This window comes from Pseudopipra pipra, chromosome 2 (assembly GCF_036250125.1).
Source record: "Pseudopipra pipra isolate bDixPip1 chromosome 2, bDixPip1.hap1, whole genome shotgun sequence".
NCBI lineage: Eukaryota > Metazoa > Chordata > Aves > Passeriformes > Pipridae > Pseudopipra > Pseudopipra pipra.
This window is the reverse complement of record NC_087550.1, coordinates 18,796,482-18,817,823: the sequence shown is the minus strand read 5'-3', so window position 1 is coordinate 18,817,823 and position 21,342 is coordinate 18,796,482. Positions and strand designations below refer to the sequence as shown.

The window sequence follows — 21,342 nt, the reverse complement described above, 5'->3', positions numbered from 1 at the left end:
CTGTAGTTCCTATTTCTATAACTGTCCTCATATTCTCTGCTCTATCTTCTGCACTCTTCCCCAAACAGATGGCTTTCAGTCTTTCTACCTTGTGTCTGCCTCTTTTTTCTGTACTAACTATGGGAAGAGTAATTTTTGTTACAAATCAGTGGTTAAAGGTTATGTTCCTAGAACATCAGCAGAAAAAATATTAAAAGCCACTGGAAGTAAAAAGAGGAAAAGGCCATTTATGCTTACCTATAAACCATGTGCCAATACCACAGTTATTATGAACCAGGGTGTATTCCTACTTTGCTTTATAGCTGTTTCTTTCTTTATACTATGCTATAATTTGTCTGGCTACAGTTTGGTCAAGTGTGTGTGTGTGTGTGTGTACATGTGTCTGTGTGTGTATCTGTATTTTAGGATGTGTAGTTATGCAATCCTTTGGGAAAAGTTAAGGTATGCAACCTGTTTGTAATAAACAAACCCTTAGCTTAATTTGCTAATTCTGTATTCTTCCTTTAGAGATCTAAACAGAGCCTCACGTGCAGTAATGTTCTGTTTCATTCACTACCTCTTACAGGAGGTAAATGTTGTACTCAGAGGAGGATTCAGACTTCATTTAGACCTTGCTTCGTGGTCAGTGGTTGTAATTGTCTGAAAAGGCAGCAGTGGGCATTAACTAGAGTCATAATGATACAGTAAGTGGCTAAGTATGTTCTTTCTTCAGGTTTGTCACTGTATAGCAACAATATTTAGTTTAACTCTATCTAGTTGTAATTATACCTTGTTCAAGGAAATGTCTCTTTTCATTTCTTCCATGCAGTATTTCCTCAGTATTTCAGATTTCATTTCCCATTCACCACTTAGCAAAAAAAATCTCTATGAGATAAGCTCTAAGCTCAAAGCTACAGAGTTTATGTATTTTATTTATATGTTTTCTATTTCTTACTCCATTTTGGTTCCAGACATCCAAGACATTTTAACTGTGGAATGGAAAAAACATCTGGACTAGAACAGCATTGCAAGAGATAATCAAATGCTGGTAAAGGTAATAACAGAACAGCTGACACTCATCAAATGTAAATTTACTAAAGGTAATTAAAAGGAGAACATTAAACTGAAAGAGGAGAGGCTGATCACAGAATAATCACATGAAATAACTTTTAATGGTCTGTTTTCCTCCAGATTTGAGGAATTGGCATTGTGAAGGTTCATGTCTGTCCTAAATGTTCTGCTATAGCTTGCACTTCATTGCATACTGCATATTCTAATCTGCTCTCAATCTGCAATATATTTGTATGAGTGCTTCATACAGCAGGACTGTAGCCAGATTTTTAACAGAATGTAGCATTTAAAGATTAAACTATTTTGTTACCTAAAAATGTAGTGAAGTGCTTTGTGAGACTGACCCAGAAAACCTCTGCCTATACTTCCCACTGAGAAAAACGATACCCCTCCAAAATAGTGTAAAAAAACAAGACAATGACAATAACAACAGAAGACAACCCCAGGCTATTCCAAACAGCTGTATATGTGTGTAAAGATGCACATATTGAATATTTTCAAGCTTCTAACCTGTGGATCCTCAAGGATATAAATACCTGAAGGGAGGATGCAAAGAGGGCTGAGCCAAGCTGCTTTTGGTGGCGCCCAGTGACAGAACAAGAGGAGATGAGCACAGGAGGTGATGAAACGCAGGCAGTTCCCTCTGAACACCAGGAAACACTTTTTGCCTGTGAGGATGACTGAGCACTGGCACAGGTTGCCCAGGGACCCTGTGGAGCTTCCCTCCTTCGAGATATTCAAAAGCTGTCTGGGCGTGGTCCTGGGCAACTGGATCTGGGTGACCCTGCTTGAGCAGGGTGGTTGGACCAGAAGAGCTCTGGAGGTCCCTCCCAGCTTCAACCCTACTGTGATTCTATGAAGTTCAAATTTTAGGAATGTATGCTTTTGGTTCTGGTGGTTCCCATTTCAATTTCAAGCCACACTCAAGGTTACTGAGTGAACAAAAAAGAACAGCTTGGAAGGAAGCCTACCAATGCTCTTCCATCCTGCTCTACAATTGCATCACCAATTCTTGCAAGGTCCAGGACAGGTTAAAAAACTCCTAGACAAACAAGAAATTAATTTTCTACCTACTTGGACAGATGCTTCACCAAATATTGGCAGAAAAACTCTTTTTGCCAAGTAACTTTCCAGAATAACTGTATTCTTTTATCCTTCTAATTGTTTGCTTATGTGTATCAGCACAATATATCATGGACATGAATTTTTCACTCCCTCTTATCTTTTCTTCCTCAAAAAGAAAGCTAGACTCTTGATCTCTGACACAGGTTCTGCAATTTCTCTGTTCAGTTCTTTGCCAAAGGCTTCCTGTGTGACATAGGTTATGTTGCTTTATTCAAGCAATAATCCACGAAGCTCCCAGTGGTTTCAATGTATCCAAGGAGTTTTAAGCTTTAACATTTTTCTCGTTTCCTTATTTGTGAAATATAGCTAAAAATACTTTCCTTTGGCTGTCCTTTATGCAGCTTCTCCATCTAGAAAATAATCTCTTTGTGGTAGATACAGTCTCCTGCTCTATGTTTGATGATGTCTGTCACAACAGGTCATTCATCTTTGCTTGGAAGCCTCTAAGAACTATCGTTGCTATACAGCGGAAGTAGGGAGGAACTCCATCTGCACCTCTGGGCTTTTTTATATGAAAGTTGGAATATTTCACCCAAAACTAAAGGAGATCAAAACTTAAATACTATATTTCTTTTGAGGGAAGAAAAATCTGCACGTTTCATCCTGAGGTTTGTGGGTCTGGGCAAGAGGTTACATTTTTGAAAAATAAAAGCTTAGGAAAAAAATGGGCTAGCCTCAACAAATAACAGTAATACTAGAAAGTGTAATAATTAATGAGAATGACAGCTGAAATGGCTCATCCTATTTTTGCAATATAGGCCCGCAAAATTACAAACTATCTCCAAAAACAGATCTTGCACATAACAGTGGAATCTAACACTGCTACACAGCACTTTGTCACAAATTCCAGGAGAATGCTGTCTGCATGTGCCCTAATATTTTGCACTGCTTGGTGAAAGCAATTCCCTCAATGAGCAAAGGAAAAAGAAAATGAGCAGTGGGTCCCACAACTCATCTCAAGTTCTGTCTGACTCTGTCTCAAGCTCTGTCAAGTGACTGTCTTCCATTTCTTTTTCATGAGGTCTTTGACAAGCGGCAGCAGTTATAAGATTTTCATTTCCTGGAACATTTCTTGCCAGGGTAAGAGCTAGGCATTCTTTTTTGTCCTTCTGTTTCTTTTTTTTTTTTTTTAACTCCTTTCTTCCTTTTAAGATAGGTGTGCAGTATGTCTGGAGGATAGATTCATGGCCTACTTTTCCTAAATTGAACACTGAACTTTGTGTATTTTCTGATATTTGGTAGGGAGTTCTTCCTATTAGAAATCTCCTTGGGCCACTGTGTGTTAGCCTTCCTGTGGCAGAACAGCAATGGAAGGTGTAACTCATACTGAGGAGGAAATCCCATCATCATCATCTTTGAAGAGTAAGACGTTGTCGAGTGCCAGTGAACAGATTTCCGTACCTCCAGTAAATAAATAAAATCCATATTAAAACAAAGAGACCATGTCCTTTGTCATTCATTTGCTGAAGGGAGTCCATGTGCATTGCTCAATCAAGGCTAAAAAAGCAAAGTGTAGGCAGTAGAATGTATCAAAAACTGGGAGTTGTTGGAAAAGGTCATGAGAAACTACTCCATATTAGAGATGGCTAGGGCAATTAGACACTGAGATTAATCATTTATGTAAGACTCACTAACCCTTCTTGCCTTCAGTAACATTTCATCACTCGTGAACCAAGGGGACATCTAATGGAGACCACAGCATCCCAACAATTTGTCTGTGCTGTTTAAGAACACCCCCCAACCAGAGCCGTCCATCAGATCACTGGACAGCAGCAGTGACATTTCGGTAGACGTGTTTAATTATATCAATACATCAATAGTGCTGACATTTCGAGGGGCTATCACCTCAGGATAAGCTAGCTCTAAAACTAATCTCTTTTCTGTCCTTCTCCATCTGCCCTGAAAAATAAAGCTGCATGAATCAGATTTTTAACCAGAGGTAGTACTTGGAGAGAGGTGCAGAGCTCAGAGAAGTCCATTTGAGACCCATAAGCATCCAATTCCCACTGCAATCCTTGGTGGCCTGACAATTCCTTTCAGAGACTGATTTCAGCTGTAGTTCCCCAAATACCTTCAGAAATCACAGGGCAGAAAAAGAAACAGTGGTCCAATAGTGCAAAATGCTTGAATTTGCTTTGATTATCTGGCATTCAAAAGTCAACCCAAATAAATGGAGTTAGCACTGGCCAGGAAGAGGTGCCAAGGAAGATGGGTTTGTCTCAGCACCCCATGCGTGCCCTGACTGGTAACCCCAGACAGTGAGCAGCCCCATGTAGCCACCACTGCAAAGCAGTGAGACTCATACTCTGACTCATGCACTGCTGCCAATTCAAACTGGTGCCAGCAGCCAAAGCAAGAGGTAAAATCTCTGTGTTCTGAAGAATCAACAAATGTGCTGTTAAAAACAAAAAGCAGGAGGTGTCTTAAGGAAATAATGCAAAATCAAAAAAAAAGTCAAAGCAGCCTGCCAGGGATTTGCAGATGCTTTGCTCCAAACACACAGAAACTCAGATAACCACATTACACAGGATGTAAAGGGGAGTCTGTCACTTCTCATTGGCTAATAAAAAACCTTTAGTTGTCTCATTTAACATTTTTACTCTTCTTCACAGCTTTTTTTCACAGCATAAAGTATCTCAGAAAGGAAAGAGATTTCTTTGTCTCTCCTACTTGAAAGCAGGAGCTCGAAGGAATTTGGGAGAGTCCATTTACCCACAGGATAACAGGATCAGCAGGGTTCAACTGACAGCTGTAACAGAAATGGAAAGAGAGGCATGGAAAAAGGAGCACCAAAAAAGTTGTTTCTCAGCCACAGTGCAAACAGAAGCAGGACAGAGGTACTGCAGCCTGTGCCAGGGAGTGCATCTCTTCCGTGAGGTCCATAAATGACTGAGGATCTCTGGGTTACAGCAGGACACTGACCCCTCACTGCAATGTCTTACAGCCTGAGGGACACAAGCACTGGAAGTGACGTTGCTTCGCAGTTTTTTCTTCTTGCTGCTTCTTGGTTGCTTGTCTTGAGTACCAGTGATGAGCACAAACAGAGCAGAAGACAGAGCTCAAGAGCTCAGTTTTGTCCTCCACTCCTGTCTCCACCAGACCTGACTGCTGAACTTTCATGTTGTGCCTTGCAAAACTTCCATTAGACATTTGAAACAATAATTTTAAACATGAAAATCATAACATTTCAAGTGAAGTATATTGAAGTATAACTGTTCAACAAACACAAAGCTTCTTATATCATCTTCTGCCAAACGTTGCTCAAGGCAGTGGGCAATCCTTTAATAACTAAAATAATTCCTTAATAAATAAAGCAATCAGGCAAAAGCTAGGGGTTTATAAAACCCCCTATATTATATTTATATTATTCACTGTGGCAAACGGTCTCATTTAAGGGAATTGTTTTCCTCTGTTTAAGTTTATATTTATATATTTACCAGAGGGTAAATGTTTTCAAGACTACTCCCTAAAAACTGAGGGCATATTTCCTGTTTCTGGCCATACAAAAAAAAAGAGGCTCTTCTGTGGTGTTCCGAGGGCAGTTCTCTCAAGCTGAGCCATTGCTGGTATGTTTTCCAAACAATTCAACCATACCAATAAGCTACAACCTAGAAATGGATTATGTTTTTATTTATTTGGGGGGAGATGAAGAAAGTTATTATGTTTAGCCACTGAACCTGACTCATGCTCACCTAAATATCTTCTCAGCCCCTGCCGCTGACTCAGTGATCCCTGCAGGGGAGGCTGAGGCTGCTGCAACCAGACTGTGTAGAAACACACTCTGACAATGAGAGTGCACTGCAGGCTTATGCAAGCACTCATATATCTACTTAAGCATAATGAAAATGCTCTGAGGATAACTTTCCTGCTGCCATTTGTTGTTTTTATGTTGCTTCTGTCCACGCTGGCTTCATACCAAGTTCAACCAACAGTTTTCAATCGTTTTGAAGTGTTCCTTATGAATCTAAAAAGTTGGGGGGAAATAGCTACTAATTTTCATTCTTATAGCATCCAGGTCCATGTTATAAGTACATTTCTGAATACTTTTTGTATCACCCTTGTGGCCTCTCATTTATTCTTTATGGGGTTTTTTTTCAGAACCACAACTCACTGGCTGGAATATGAAAATTGCTGAAGGGCATTTTCCATCACACTTAGGCAGCTGCACACAAAATTGATTGAAAATTAACTTTCCAAGGAGAGTCCAGTTTAATTCCTAATTTGCTGAAAAGAAAGAAACACTGAAGACACTTTGGCCTTGAAGAACTTGGAAGGGTCTTGTAAGAGGACAAGAAATTTTCTGACAAACCTCATAGTAACCAACTTTTCTACGGCTTGTTCAGTGTGTGGATATTTATTTTTTTATCCTCTTCGAAAAGTGAACAGAAATGTATGAAAATTAACACTTCTTTAAAATTACAACTTAGAAATCAGAATTTTACTGGTGAGGACTTTTTACACAGAACAATTTTGGTACTGTGTGTTTTGGCTAGTGAGATATACCCCGAGAAGTACCGTGATTTGTTTGGTTGGTGTAGACAGTGACAAGTTTAGCTAGAAAGAAGGGAAGTAAATTTGGGGATTAAGTCCAAGGGAATAGGGAGAAATATTGGACAGACTGCTTATAGCATGGGTTGGCCATTAGATCTCTCAAGATGCTGAGGATACTTCTTCACTTCTCTCTTCTTACTCTGCTCTCCCAGCTCCTGATGTGATGTCCTACAGAAGGACCTGCTTGTATCTTGTGTGCCAAGATGGAGACCTAACTGCTTTCTTTTCCCAGTGACTCTTCTCTTCAAGCCTCTAGAAATGACTTCTGAATTTATATCTGCCTCCAGAGAGAGATCATAACATTTCCTTCTAACATTTTTTATTGCCTTATTGCTAATTTCCCTGATCACTCTCTGATCAATTCTCTTATTCTCTTTCAGCCAACTTGAGTGGCATCTTCTGCCTTCCCTGATTCTGTTGCATGTCTTCCTACTTTGATATAAAGTACTGAAGTTTAGGATGGAAGTTTGATTTTTTTTTTCTCCATATCTTGTTTTCTAATTTATCCCAGGCTACATCTAACAGATTGATCGTTGCTGTCAGGCAAGCATCAAACATCTTGTCTGTACTTTATATTGCGCTACTTGATAAATGCAGTGATGACTTCTTCAGGTATAAAGGTAGGTACTGCATTCACACAGGACATCTGTCTTTATCTCATGGGTTCATGAGATATCATGAGCATTTATCTCGTGGATATTATGACTTCATCGTTAGCTCCTCTCATTCAATTTTATATTTTGTGTCACGATGTGCTTTGCAAACCCAAAGGGTTTGCCACTGACTTTGTTTTTTATTCAGGATGACTTATGCTCTCAGTGTGTCTCTTAAATTTTAGGGCAACACAGTGTTTATCATAGTGACTAAATGATTTAAATCACTGTTGACACTGCCACTTTTACATCGTTATAAATACTTTGGCTCCAAAGGATTCAGGCTGTATGATGAACTCCAATGAATCTCTTCCTTAATATTGTCAGGGCTTGAAATGGAAAAGTCTGCACTAAGGAAAAGACAGAATTGTTAAGGTGTCATACTTATCTATTTGAAATAAATGGTGAGTTTTTTAATCTTTGCCGTCAGGAATGATAAACGATTCTGCAGTTTCTTATTATAGTGCTGCACTGAAGCCCTCCTAGAATACCTCTTCAGTTGTGCAGAATTATTAGGGTAGGCCAATGAGGAGTATTTTTATGTGGAGAGTTATAATCCATGGTAAATAAATCTGTGTTTACCCTGTCCTGAGTGTCGTGAGTCTCTGCAAGAGCAGAGGAAGATTCTCACTGAAACCAAGACCACCTCATATTATATTGACAAGGAAGAGTGTTTAAAAGTAGAATTGAATTATATCTAAACTCCCTTTGAGTGGTGCTTTTTTTTTAATATTCTGAAACAGCTTAAGGTGGCTTCAGTGAACAGATTCAAGGAAATACTGTGTCAATAAAAATAAATGCCATTTTTCATTTGTGCTCTGGGTGTTTGTATCTTTCTGTATAGCATTTTAGTATTTGTGAAGGATTTTTAGTAGAAATCAATGAACATTAGTAATGACAAAGTGACATTAGTAATATAAGAAGCTGCATTTCATAGCATCATTTTTATGGCCAAAATACCAATGTGTTGGGTTATAGGACTCACAGCACAGGGAGGCACCGGGGAGGAAAAGAGCTATAAACCATCCGACCTCACTCGTCTCATGTAATCTACACAGAAATCTAAACACAGGCCACTGACAGCTTTAAAATAGAGCAAAATACCTTCAGCAGTCTCACACAACCAAGGAAAATGTCACATCTAAACCTAAACCATAAAAAAAGAGGAACTAAAGCACGAAAGAAGCTGGGGACCTGGTGGGTATTTTAATAGCAGTATAGGAAAGATGAGAGCCAGGCAGTATTTTACATCAGTTTAAAGAGGCAGGGACACATGAAATGGCAGTGGCCCCCAGCCCCCCACCATGGGAGAGGGAGCTCCAAGGACCCCCAGCAGCATGAGTGCCAGCCCTGTGGGCATCTCCCCACTCCACGGAGAGGAGTGGCCTTGGCTCCTTCAGCCCTGCAGACAGGCTTTCTCCGGTGTTTCTTGTCTTGCCAAAGCTTCCCTCTGTAAGGGAATTTGAGACTCAGGGCTCCCTGGGGCAAGCATCAAGTCTACCATCTGCCTTTTTGCCTAAGACAAGATGTATTTGCCAGTGCTTGCTAAACTGTGCATATATACATCAGCTAGGACTAACAGAAAGTATGGGTCTCATAGCTGTTGTATATTCCTTGGGACTCTAAAAAGCTCATTTTTACTTCCTGGTCTTCATGACCTGAGAGATATTTTTTAGTCAAAAATACCACCATAGCAACAACCTGATCTGACCTTCTAAAGAATACATTCCTGAGAGACTAATTAAGAGAGATGTTTGAATTACTATTTCTTGCAGGAGTGCAGTGCAAATCCTACACCACAAAACGTGAAAATTCATTGTCTAAATGAGTTAAGAGTCAGAACTGCAACTGGAATTTAAACATCTCAGTTTTACCATCTATGTGCCAGTGAATCCAACACTGAAAGCTGTCCCAGGCATTGAACCTTATACAAGAAATGTTTCTATGTATGAAGTCAGGTAATGGATGAAATAGTGGAAAGGTGTATTCAGGGATATATAATTCTAGGGAATTTTGTACCAACAAAACATGCTACTAAAGACTTCTTCTACACAAGTTCATCAAGCCTTTGACACCACAGGCAGCTTCTAATTAATTCTTCCTTCCTTCAAGCAGTTCCCAGTTGCAATCTGGGAAAATTCAGGGTTCCACTTTAGCTCACTCCTTCCTCCTGTGATATTTCCACAGCAGCTAGTTCAGACAGGTGCTGTACTCCTTAGCATGAACAAGATACATTAGCACCTTACTATACTGTGAGAAAATATTTCATTACAAACACATAAAATATTCTGCTAAATTGTTTCATTATGTAAAGCCTTTTAAGTAAAATATCCCAAATCTCAAAACAAGACTTTTAAATAAATATGAAATGTAGCTTGAGAAAAAGAAAAAAAAGAGGAGGAGAGGGGAAATTAAATGTTACTTTATTGAATGTCTCTATTCAAATATCTTACATAAGCAGACATGTCACTTTAATCAGATAAAACCCACTAGGGAAGGTGGCAATTATTTGTATTACTTCTTGACAGCTATAAAAAGCTAAAATGTTACTGTGCAAATTCCGTCTGAGCTATTCAAACAATTGAAAAATGTGATTTAACAGCTAAAACAAACTTAATTCAGTCTGATCTCTCATCAACATGTGTAAGATGAACTAAGTTAGCTCTTTGTACAGGGAATTGAAATTAACTGCACAGTGTCCTCACCTAGCTTGGTTAAAACCTGGTAACAAATAAACCTGTCAGAAGACCTTGTATTACCACAATGTAAGCAGGAAACAATGGCCATTTCTATACTGAGACCTGCAGCCCTTAAACTTTGGCTGACAGCAACCAGGGTGGGGTTTTGCCTTGGAAATTCCCAGAGAGTTTTCTCAGCTAAGCAGCCATGCCAGGATCAGTGGATGGGACTGCCCTTGTACAGGCAGAGGATATAATAGAAGTGAGGAATGAGGTTTGGCAACATTGTTAGCATTGTCCAAGAAAATTACATGCCAAGGAGAAAGGTGTGAAGGATGTAAAACTCCACACTAGGACTGGTGGTGGACCCTGGGTTGGAAGCCCTCAGGAGAGCTGTGGAGCCAACTTGCTGGTGCACCTATAAAACCACCATAAGAGAGGCTTTGCAAATGCAGCTCCAGGTGTTCAAACACCAAGTCAGCTTCTGAGCCAGAGGGGTGGGAAGACTGAATTCAGTCAAGCCCCAGGGAAAGCCCAAGGCTGTCACTCACAGGAAACCCTTGCCTTAAGGCACTAGCCTTCCTTTGACACTCTAGTTGAGAATTACACCAATGCCAGCAAGCACAGTGATTTCCAACAACTAAATATATGTGGCTGGCTTGGAAATAGCACAAATCCTATTATCAGAAATCTGGTTGTGTTGATGGGTTGCAGTGTTAGTAAACCACCATCACAAAGATTCCTCTTTCCCTCTTCCCTCTTCCTTCTTCTTTCTACATGTTTGTAGTCTCTTCCACACCTTGCCCTTGATAACATTACCATAGAGAGCTGTTTTCCACCTTTGCTACTCCTAGATAGCCCAGGCTTGCCTCAAAACCCACAAAAACTAGGGATTGTCCACAAAATCTAAATGCTTGAAAAATGAGCTATTCTGCAGGCAGTGGGATTATTAAAGACTGACTCTCTAAAGATTTATCTAATTTCCCTTTAAGGTCTTTGCTTCCATCAATAATTCAGGTTCCCACATGTCCCTTACGTGATCGTCATGGCTCAAGGGAAAGCCTGAAAATGCTGGCTTGTTGGACAGCCAAGAAAAGGAGATTTACTACCTGGAGCAGCAGTTTCATTTCAACTTCTATGCCAGACAGGCCATGTCTCTGTTTTCAGACATCATTTCGTCCTCACCAGGGCTGGAAAGATATTTTTAACAAACATCAGGATTGTGATTCCTGTACTTATAATGACTTCTTACTGGCTTCCACTTACCTCTAATGACTGCAGTATCAAAAGGGTCAAGAAAAAACTGCAAGACTTAGAAATCCTGCATCTGATCTCTCCTTTTTCCAGCAGAAGAGTTAGTCAGACATGACACTTCAAGCACTCTCTCCTTCTCTCATATCTTTGTTGTCCTGTTTTGGAAGTCGGTCTCCATCTGCAAACAGCTTTGCCATTGCTGAACTCAGGGCCTAAAACCCAGTTCCTATAAACTAAACTCAGCAGCACCAAGACAGAGTAGTTATTTCAGGTAAGGGTACTGTCCTCCTCACGGCCCCGTGTTAGGTGAAACACTGAAGTTCATTCACCTTTCTCACTACCTTGTCGTCTAATGTAATTCACTGTAATTGTTTAGTCCTGAAAGATGCTCACCAAAGACATGGAAGGAACCGTAAAGAAGAAAAGAAGAAGCTGAAGGCTATTTCAAACTCATGTAAGCAGGCTCACAAAGAGAAAACAGGTCTTGGAGTAAGCTTTATGCTGCAGGCACTTACCAGAATAGAGAAAAACCCACTAAACACTGAGTTTCCCCTTGACAAATGGAGGCTTAGTGCTGTTGGAAGACCAGCAGCTTGACTAGGAGGTGCATCTGCTGGTAAATGCTCCTGCCTGCCTGAAGAAGCCCCATGAGTGTGCGGCAGGATTTGAGGTTAGGACTACTTGAGCTGATTGGCCTATCTGTGGAAAACTGAACTGTTGGGGTTTTTTCTCTCTGCTGGCAAATGTTATCTTTAAATATCTTTAAATTTCCGCTGACAGTCAGTCTGGTGCAACAGGGACAGATTCTGTGTCAAGTTCCATCAGTGCAGTGAAATGAGCCTAGCCTATTTTGGAAGTTTTCTTTTCATCACTTTTTCATTTTGCAGCCTCCAGCCAGATGCTTGCAACTCTGACGTGTTCCTACCAACCCTCCACCACCTTCATGTGTATTAGATCTGTGCTTTTTGATGTGCTATCTATTTCCTGTAAATGTTCCAGGACGTTTGCTCCTTCTAATGACTTGCTTTTCTCCTTTGAACAACTTCTTCCTTGTGTTGATTTCCTGGAGCACTTATCATTTATTGATGGATAGTTAATTATCATCAGGCAATAGATCTTGCTCAATTCCCTAAAAGCAGCAGCTGACATTTTGTGTGCCTCACTACTAATGATCTTTCACAGTCACAGATATTCTTTGCAGCAGATAATACATGAACCTGCATTTAATCACAAGGAATGAGTCAAGGATTCTTCCTTGTCTTTGGTTAAATCTCTGCCTATCTGCAAAAAGTCCTGATCAGTTTGCAGGCTTGTCTCTGTTTAAGGAGTGATTGATTGCAGGCACCAGCTCTCCTCTACCTACAAAACATTTTACCATACCATCAAATTACTGATCACAGTTTAGTTTTGCTGCGTGGTTACATCTACTCATCAGAATTATCTATTGCCCCTGCCTGGAGGAATAAACATCAAATTCTCTTGCTCTTCTCTTCTGTGTTCTCACTTACAATGTATTGCACTTCTGCCTCTTCTACACGTGCAAATCCATGCCCCGTGTCAAGTCCAGACTGTGCACAGCCTGGGCAAATTGTGCTGTAGCAATTGTAGGCTGGGGAGGCAGTGAGTGAACTCGGAGGCTTTTTAGGGCTGCTGATGCAGCCCTGCAACCATGGGGCATTTCTCTCGCCTCTGCTCCCTGCCTGCAAAGCCCAGGCCCCTGGTCCAGGCTTGTGTGGTATTTTCCAGTAGATCTGCATTTACTGAATTTCCTCACTGTGCAGCATCTCCCCAAAGTCTAGGGAGCGCTCTGACACTCACCATTGAAACTGAGCCCTCTGACACACCAGTGAGAGCATTCTGGTTCTCTTCAGCCTGGATGTCTCCAGTGCAAAAAGCACAGAAAAATTTAAACCACCACACACAGAGCTGTGATTGGTGAGGTAGAGTTTGCTTTTAGTTGAGACAAACACATGCAGACAACAATATAACCTCCCAGCCTAGTCCCACTACCCATGCCTCACAGGCACATAAATCATGTACCACAAAGCTATCTTTGCTGCTGTTAAGACTTACTGGATCGATTGTCTCTCTTTCCTTTAGTAGAGGACCTTGCTCTCCTATCAAAATGCAGGATAAGATGTCTAAGTGATAGATTCCAAAGTGGTAGAAGTTGAACACCTTCCAAAGATGTACACAAGCTGCTGTTAAAATGTATTTTACAGTTAAATGAATTACTGTCATTTTACGGATTATTCTTTCATAAGAAAGAAGATGGGAATATTGACACTGATGTTTGCTTTTTCATAAACCTGTGTTCAGGTTTGGCTGCCATTCCACAGTCACTGCATGTGACTGTGGAAGAACTTATCAAACTAAATCTGAGGTCATCAGGACAAATGCCATTGCTCTGATACTGACTGGGAAAGTCATCATGGTTTTAAAACACATTGAAAATTCCCTGAGTGAATCAACTGATAACAGATAAAACATTACTCATGGTTTTACACTAGGCAATTGAACTAGTGCTTCATACACTGTATGTTTGATTCATACTTCTTTGCTGGTATCCTGACTAAATTCAGAGCATAGAACATTTTTTTAGATAAGAATTTCTCCTATGACTTTGCAACACTGTTTCCTTCCTATGCAAGATTGATTTTTCCAGGGGAAGTATACACATTGCTGCAGATTGATGACCATAGGCCTAATGCACTGAGAAAGCAGTGGCAGACCAACAAAACTCCTGGCATATAATGAATGGGAAAAACCTGGTTAATCTTAAGAAGGTGTTGTTTAGACTTAATGATTTAGATTCTCTCTAGTTCTTTCTTTGTTTGGTATTGATATGGTACACAAGCTACTTTGCTTGTCATTAAAGGTCTGTCATCTTGGACTCTCCACAGCTCAGCATTTTGTGTGTGTATTTGTACTTGGCAGGAGCTGGGTGTGAAATGATACCATATGAGACTAGTCCTATATTTCCTCTTACTACAGGTAATTGTGACTATCAAGTCACACGTTAAGTTTTTTCCCTCAACACATGGCCTCAACCTGCTCCCATTGAACTTGGATAAAGATTTGCCTTCAGCTGGATCAGAAGACTTGGCTTAGAATGATAGCACCAGGACTGGCTTCTAGCTTGTGAAAGCTCCATCCAGCTACAGCTAAGCACCTCTTTCAGATTTGGACATGTCCTTCACTTCTTTGTTGTCAGTTCTCCCCCCTCTCTCAATGAAAATGTTCATTATATGTCACATCTTAGGTTTCATGCAGTAGCAGATGTTAAGGAGATTGATTCAAGTTTTTACTCTCTGTTTCATCTTTAACCCAGGTCTCTCCTTTGATCTGTATATCCACCTGGACTCTAGATCTTTCTGTTTCTCTCTATTCGCCTTTGTACCTAGCCTATCCCTTTTTTCTTGCTCTGACAGTGCTTTTGTTCAAACATTTTCAGCCCTTCACTTTATCACAGTTACCTTCTCCTCCGACTTCGACAGCAGCAACTCAGATTTCCTCATGTCCACTTAACGTGCTATTAAGATTGTCCTAGGACTTGCTCCTGTGATGATGTTTTCCCTGCTTTGGTTCCCACTCTTCAAAGACAGTCATTGAGGTGGAGCCTTAGAAGTCTGCCCATCTTCTTTCTGCTGTGTTTGGTTGTGACAGTCAACACCTGCCCTAGAACTACATTGCTCTGCCACCCTCAGTGTCTCACTTGTCTGTTTCCATCATGGGAATCTTAACATTTTATTTCCTACCTCCCCTACTGTTCTCGGTCATTACCAACTATTGCCACCTTATGTCCTTCAGCTCCCTCTTAAAAGCATTTATGTACCTTAATGGACAGGAGAAAATATTATTATCTACCAGAAAGGTGCTTTGAAGAGACCTCAAGCTGTAGACAGAGTGCATTGACCTCCACTCCCCAGATTGAGTCATACTTTGGATTCTACCACAGCCAGTGGGGAGGGAAGCAAGTTGAATTCTTGTTGAAAAAGCCTGGTTTAGGTACATTTCAGAGAATGGTGGGATGAATTATCCTCCATAGCACTGACTGTTGATTGAGAGGGTTACAAGTAGCTACTTCTAGAGGTGTGAAACCACAGCTGGTCTTCAAGCTCCTGCCTTGCCCATGTGCTCTATAGACCTATAATGCTTTTTAGAGACCTTCCCCGGAGGGACCACCACCACTCACCTTTTTTTTCATGCCTGCTGGGGTCAGGGGTGTTTTTAGGAGAAGAGCCACAGGCTGCTTCCCTCTGTCTGTATGCCTGTGAACGGTGAGTGAGGTCCTGGACCAGATCCCATCTGTGATGAAAGCAGGACCCTTGGCACCTGGCAATCAGGACTGGGTAAACAAGCAGGGTCACTTCACCCTTTGCTCAAAATCCCCTGCCTTGTTCCGCACGCCAGTGAGGGGAAATTGGTTTATATAAGACAGGAGAGCAAACAGTGCTCTCCTTTCCCACGGATGCAAGGATAGCTGCAGAAGTAAGGGGAGCAGAGGAGGAACTGTGGCTTTCAGATATACAGCTGTTCCTCTGGGTCACTCTGCCTGACCCAGAATAGCTAAATGGAGTCCATTGCACAACACAGTGTGACCTACAGGGTACATACATTTGACTCCACATCACTGCATCTTGTCAATGGTGCATTTAAAGTAAGCACAATTTCCTGGCTTTCCCTTGAGATTGAAAGGTCATGACCTTTGGTCAAGGAAGGGAAACAAAATTAGTTCATGCCATAGTTCCAGATGAAGGGATAAAAATAACTTGACAGGGGCTTTTCATTAAGTCAGCTACAATATTTTATACGCATTATGATTTCTGTCTCTTTTTTTTTCCCCATGAACTGAGAATAATTCAGCCAGAGACAGAAAACTCTTGCAAAAAAAAAGATCACTCATGAAAAAGAGTTCTGAGGCTTTAGAAGAAAATAACTTCATGTCCTATCTTTTGATGAGCAATAGAGAGACCACAAAGTCAGAGTCTCTCTTGCTAAAGAGGCTTACTTCCATCATGCATTTCACCAGTCAGAGCACATGCAGTATCACATGTGATCAAAAGATTTCTGGACAAAACAAAAATTTTGTGTTTGACTAGATTTTTTTAATGGACAACAAATAACAGTGTTTTATAATAAAATAAATGTATTTATGCAGAGACATATACAAACTAAGTCTATAAAAATGTATACACGTTTACCTCTGAAATCCACACTAAGTCCCAACTGAATGTTTGTAATTTGTTTTACAGGGGAAAAGAATCACAAGAAGTAAGCTCATGCACATAAAATGATATTTGCAAAGAACACAGAAGCTGCAGTCCTTATCTCGCTAAACAGTTAAAGATGAGCTTAAATGCCACATGGAATGGGGACCTCTGCAAGGATCAGCAAGAAAGTTCTTTTGCCCACTTTTAAAATTTTAAATAGAGGTTTCTCATGAGAAAAATTTTAACTTCAAGAAAAACCTTTTGTTTTTATTCAGCACCGTATGCAGATGCTGAACAGGTTTGCTGTGTGACCTGTAGGAGACAGACTCACTACAGTACCCTTTATGGTAGAACACGTCATTTATCCTCCAGGCCATTTGATCAGTGTCATTTTTATTTTTCTTTAAGTCACTAAAATAGAAAAGAAAGCTTTTACTCAAAAAAAAAGGCAGTGAAAACTGGAGGTGTTTCACAGTATACTGAACTAACAACTTCTCCACTCTACTAAAAGATCACAGTTTCTGAGTTTATTCACCCACTCAAAGTCCTTCCAGATATTCTGCATGTGTATACCTTTACCCTTGGACTGTCACCTACTGAAAAATGGTCTTGCTTAAAAGAGGCAGGTGTATATAAGCAACATAACAATGAACGGATGACTTTAAAATCTAGTTCCAGTTTTCCATCTGCTTTGATGTAAAGCATCTGTCAGTCTTAAGCATTTCCTATTTCCACAAATAATTTTAATGCTGAACTCAAGATAGTAAAACTCCCACTGCATTTCAGAGAGCCCTGTTCTTCTCATTCACAGATGTAACCAAGTTCTTTTTAACTGATCCATTCCTAGTCAGTTCGTAGATTTGTGGGATCCTGTTTCAGGAATTTCGAAACAGTTTGACTTGCCAGGCCATACGTGCACACCTCCACTTCTCCATTTCTTTCCTGAATATCACAGTTGACACCTTTTTCACTGTCCAAAGCACTTATGTGGGTGCCTCTATGTGCATGGCTGTCTGAGCAATTTGTAAGTTAAATTCCATTTTCTTGGGTAGACAATGCTTTTCAATGGTATGCACCATTCTCAGTAATGTGAAATGGAAGTTTGAGAAATAGGGAAAAGTTACTAAGGATATGTCCTCATTAGGCTTTAAAGTTTAGAAAAAATGTTTGCTTTTAGGCTGTTTCTCACTTCATGCAATTGTGCCACACCAAGGTGGGCACCATGCACATTTTCACCTCATAATCATCATCCTGAAGAACTGCAGACACACATACTGCAAGACATCCATGTGATCTACCCAACAAACCATAATTGTGACTGATAAACTGATCTTGCCTGCCCATTTTTTTCATTCTGCTTTTATCACACTTTCTGCTACAGGAAAAGATCTGTTTAAGTAATAAATCAGAACAAATGAAACTCTTCAGCCGTGAAAACCAGGCTGGACCCTTGTGCTAAAATTTACTAGGAATGATTTAGGTATAACAAAATTCAGTCTTGTACTGACACAGGAGGCATGGGTAAGACAATCCAGTATAGATCCCTTCAAACAAAGTAGGACCAAGATTTATATGTCAAGTTTTGAGGGCTCCTGTCTCGAGATATTAAAGGATGATCCCCACCACAGTTTAGCAATTACTTCTTTACATGACAGCAAGGGCTCTCTCTGAAATTTCAATCTTCATTCCAAAAATTGCCCTTTCCAAATGTATACAGCACACTGGAGAAAGTTATGAATTTATTTGACATCCAACTTGCAGACAAAAACCCCAAGATCCTGTCTGCTCACAGATATTAAAGAGAACATGATACACTTTTTCAAAGGTAGACAGTTATCCTCGATGTCCTAGTAATTACATTCTGCCCACCTGTCTTCCCTGTGGGGCTTTGAATTAAAACAATACTTAATCTCCTCCAAGGTGTGAGGCAGTGTGCCTGAGTTCTAGCCAGGAGACTTTACATTTCTACTGTAGATGAACTAATTACTATTATCCCACGTGCCTGCATAATCTGAATTAAAAATATCTCTGCTTGTCCTGTATCTGTACCTTCTGGGACCCCAGAAGGAAACTATTTCTTAACTCAAAAAAAAAAGTCTTTGAAGTCCTATCACACTGATATTCTTCTCTTTCAGTTTTCCCTCACTCCTAGTTTTCAGGCAGAGCTTTCTAACTGTTTTATTATTTATTTGAAGAAGAAAGACATTTTAAAAGCTTGAGTGCTGGCAGAATGATTTTATGTATGATCCCTTGATTACCTCCATCCTACAGCAGCTGTGCCAGTGGGCTGCAGTCTGCCTTCTACCCTCTCCAGAGCTCTCTGTGGGGAGCAGTGGGGAGAAGGTGCCTGGGGCTGCCGATTTCACAGCAAGCCTGTGACCTTCTCCAGCAACACAGACGTGAGTTGAAGGTTGGTGTTAGCTGTGCAGCTGTGGACCAAATGTTCTTGTTTTAAGAGGGCTACTTGCTTACAAAAATCAGACACAGTCAGAAGAAGAGGTGGTTGTTTTGTTCCAGGATGAGATAGAGAGAGTCAGGTCATCAGAAGTGTGTCTTCTCTCTTACAGGAATTAATGTCCCTCCATATCACAGCTGTAGGATTAGTTACCCTTTTCTCTGGTCTCTGCATGTAGACTCTCAGGAACAGCCTTACATTTATGCTATCCGTGCCTAATTGCATAATTCCTCTCCTCTTTAATGAGAATCCAATTACAGCTTTCCATGTATGCCAACTGCTCTTACTCCTTGGCAAGTTTGGTGGTTTCCCCTTGAGAATCAGCAACCAGCACTGTGCAGTGGCCAGCCAAAATTATTGAAACAACAGTATTTATTATTCATACAGCAGCAGGAGCACAATGTTAAAATAAAAAATAGTTTAAAATAGCAGCAGTTTACATACAAGTCTAACTCAGCCAATGCCATCAGTGACAGCCACTGAGAAAGTCCCATCTTAACCAGCTGCCCCAGGACACCTCTGACTCTGTCTCTGATGTACAGAAGCATAGAAGTGCCCAAGCATCCAAGTAACTCTTGAAAACAGGACAGACATATCCGAATCACCAAGAAATATTCTACCTGACTGCAAGACAGACTAGTGATTTTTGCCTTTAATGAAGGCACAGAGTGTGTACACATGTGTGTACCACTTATTGAAGGGCCACTGATACTGCCTGTTTGAAGTTAACATAAGGTAAAAATAACTTTGTCCTCTTTTAATTAGTGATTTCATACATGATTGGGTGGTTCCAGACTGAAGTCTTCTCTTTCAGAACACACTAACCTACAGAGCTCTGATTCAGTTGTCCTTGGTTCTTCCGTATTAACAGAGATTTTTTTGTCCCCATAAATAATGTGATTTTGTCCCAGAAGACACTGCTTTGACACTGTGTTGACAGAATCTTCCCTATGTAGTCTGGAGACTGCTAGCAACCACTGATTGTGGTACTGCACTGCCAGGAAAAGAGCTGTCTTTCTGTCAGTTATTTTTCTTCTATCTACATGCCTCAGTGTTAACACAGTTTTTTCCATGGTATTTCAAATTGTTGAACCTTAAAAAAAATTAATTGTATATACACTAGTGATCCTTTCCATAGATGGGGCCTAAGGCAAGACACAGAGATGAAATACTATGCATCTCCTTCTGACATTTTCTGGCAAATGCTATCCATGAAATTGCAAATAAAATCACCAGGACCAGCTGCTCATTTTATCTGTGCCCTTCCAATCAGATCAGCTATTAAAGTGTCCTTACTCAAAAGTTTTCACAGGTCAGACAGATTTTCTGTAGAGCACACTTATCCAAATAATAATAATAGCAATTTATTCCATGACTGTAATAAAAAATATTTATTATATACCTCACTGTGCATGGATATTAAATAGTATATACACTATCTAATATAAAATAAATATATGTTATTATATATAATAGTTATTATATAAAGTACGTATTTTGTATACAGGTATATAATACATATAGTATGTGTATTATATAATTTATACATGGGTAAGTTGCTTTTTTTCCTTGTCACTGCTCAACCACTGCTACATTTCTGTTCACTGGGGTTCAGTTTTCATGCACCCACACTTAGAAGATGACGTAGAAACATCAAAAATGTGGTAGAGGTTCAAGCAGTACCTCTGTGTGCTACAGAGGTTCCCTCAGCCCTCAAACTCAGATGTAGGATGGGTGCAGCTCTGGGTGCAGCTTCTGTTGCCATTGGAAAGGAAAGGAAAGAACCATGGACATTGGGATTCAGAGAATACAAGGAGAGCAACTTTTATCTCCAGTAGACCTTAGTATCTGAAACTTCTGCTCATTCATAATAAAATAGTTCTCCTGAAGAATAATCCAAACTACTGGTGGGAAAACCTAGGTCTAATATCTGACCTGTCAGCATCAAACAAGAACTGATGCTTAGCAAAGCAGGTGAATTGTCTCAGGTAGACCAACACAGAGTAGGGCAAAATCTTAACTTAAACATCCTACCCTGCCAGAGGCTAGCCTAGTACTCCAAATTTCAAGATTTAATTCATCACGTTGCATGATACTGGACCCATAATAACTTTCAGATATTATTTTTTTCCTAAATTCATCTATTATTCATCAATACTGCTGGTGTGAAGGCTCATTGAAAGGGATAGAAGAGATGTGAAGGTAAAATGTCATATTCTTTCTGTAGCACTGAGCTGCATTCATATATTGTTGTTCTTCAACTAAAATAATATTCACTGAAAACCTGAGTGTAGAAGTTGAAATGTTTATTGAGAAAGAACACATTCTACCTGTAATTTCTAAAGCAAAATGAATAGGCTGGT

General features: G+C 40.1%; 1 long non-coding RNA gene across 1 annotated transcript in view; it reads left to right on the top strand.

Annotated features, from left to right (window-relative positions):
• LOC135409103 (uncharacterized) overlaps nt 1-8,194 on the top strand; it is a 128,727-nt gene extending 120,533 nt beyond the window's left edge. Inside the window, exon 5 of the long non-coding RNA XR_010428020.1 lies at nt 951-8,194. This is a non-coding gene — a long non-coding RNA (uncharacterized LOC135409103). The remainder of the gene's footprint in view (nt 1-950) is intronic.
• Nucleotides 8,195-21,342: the final 13,148 nt, after the last annotated feature.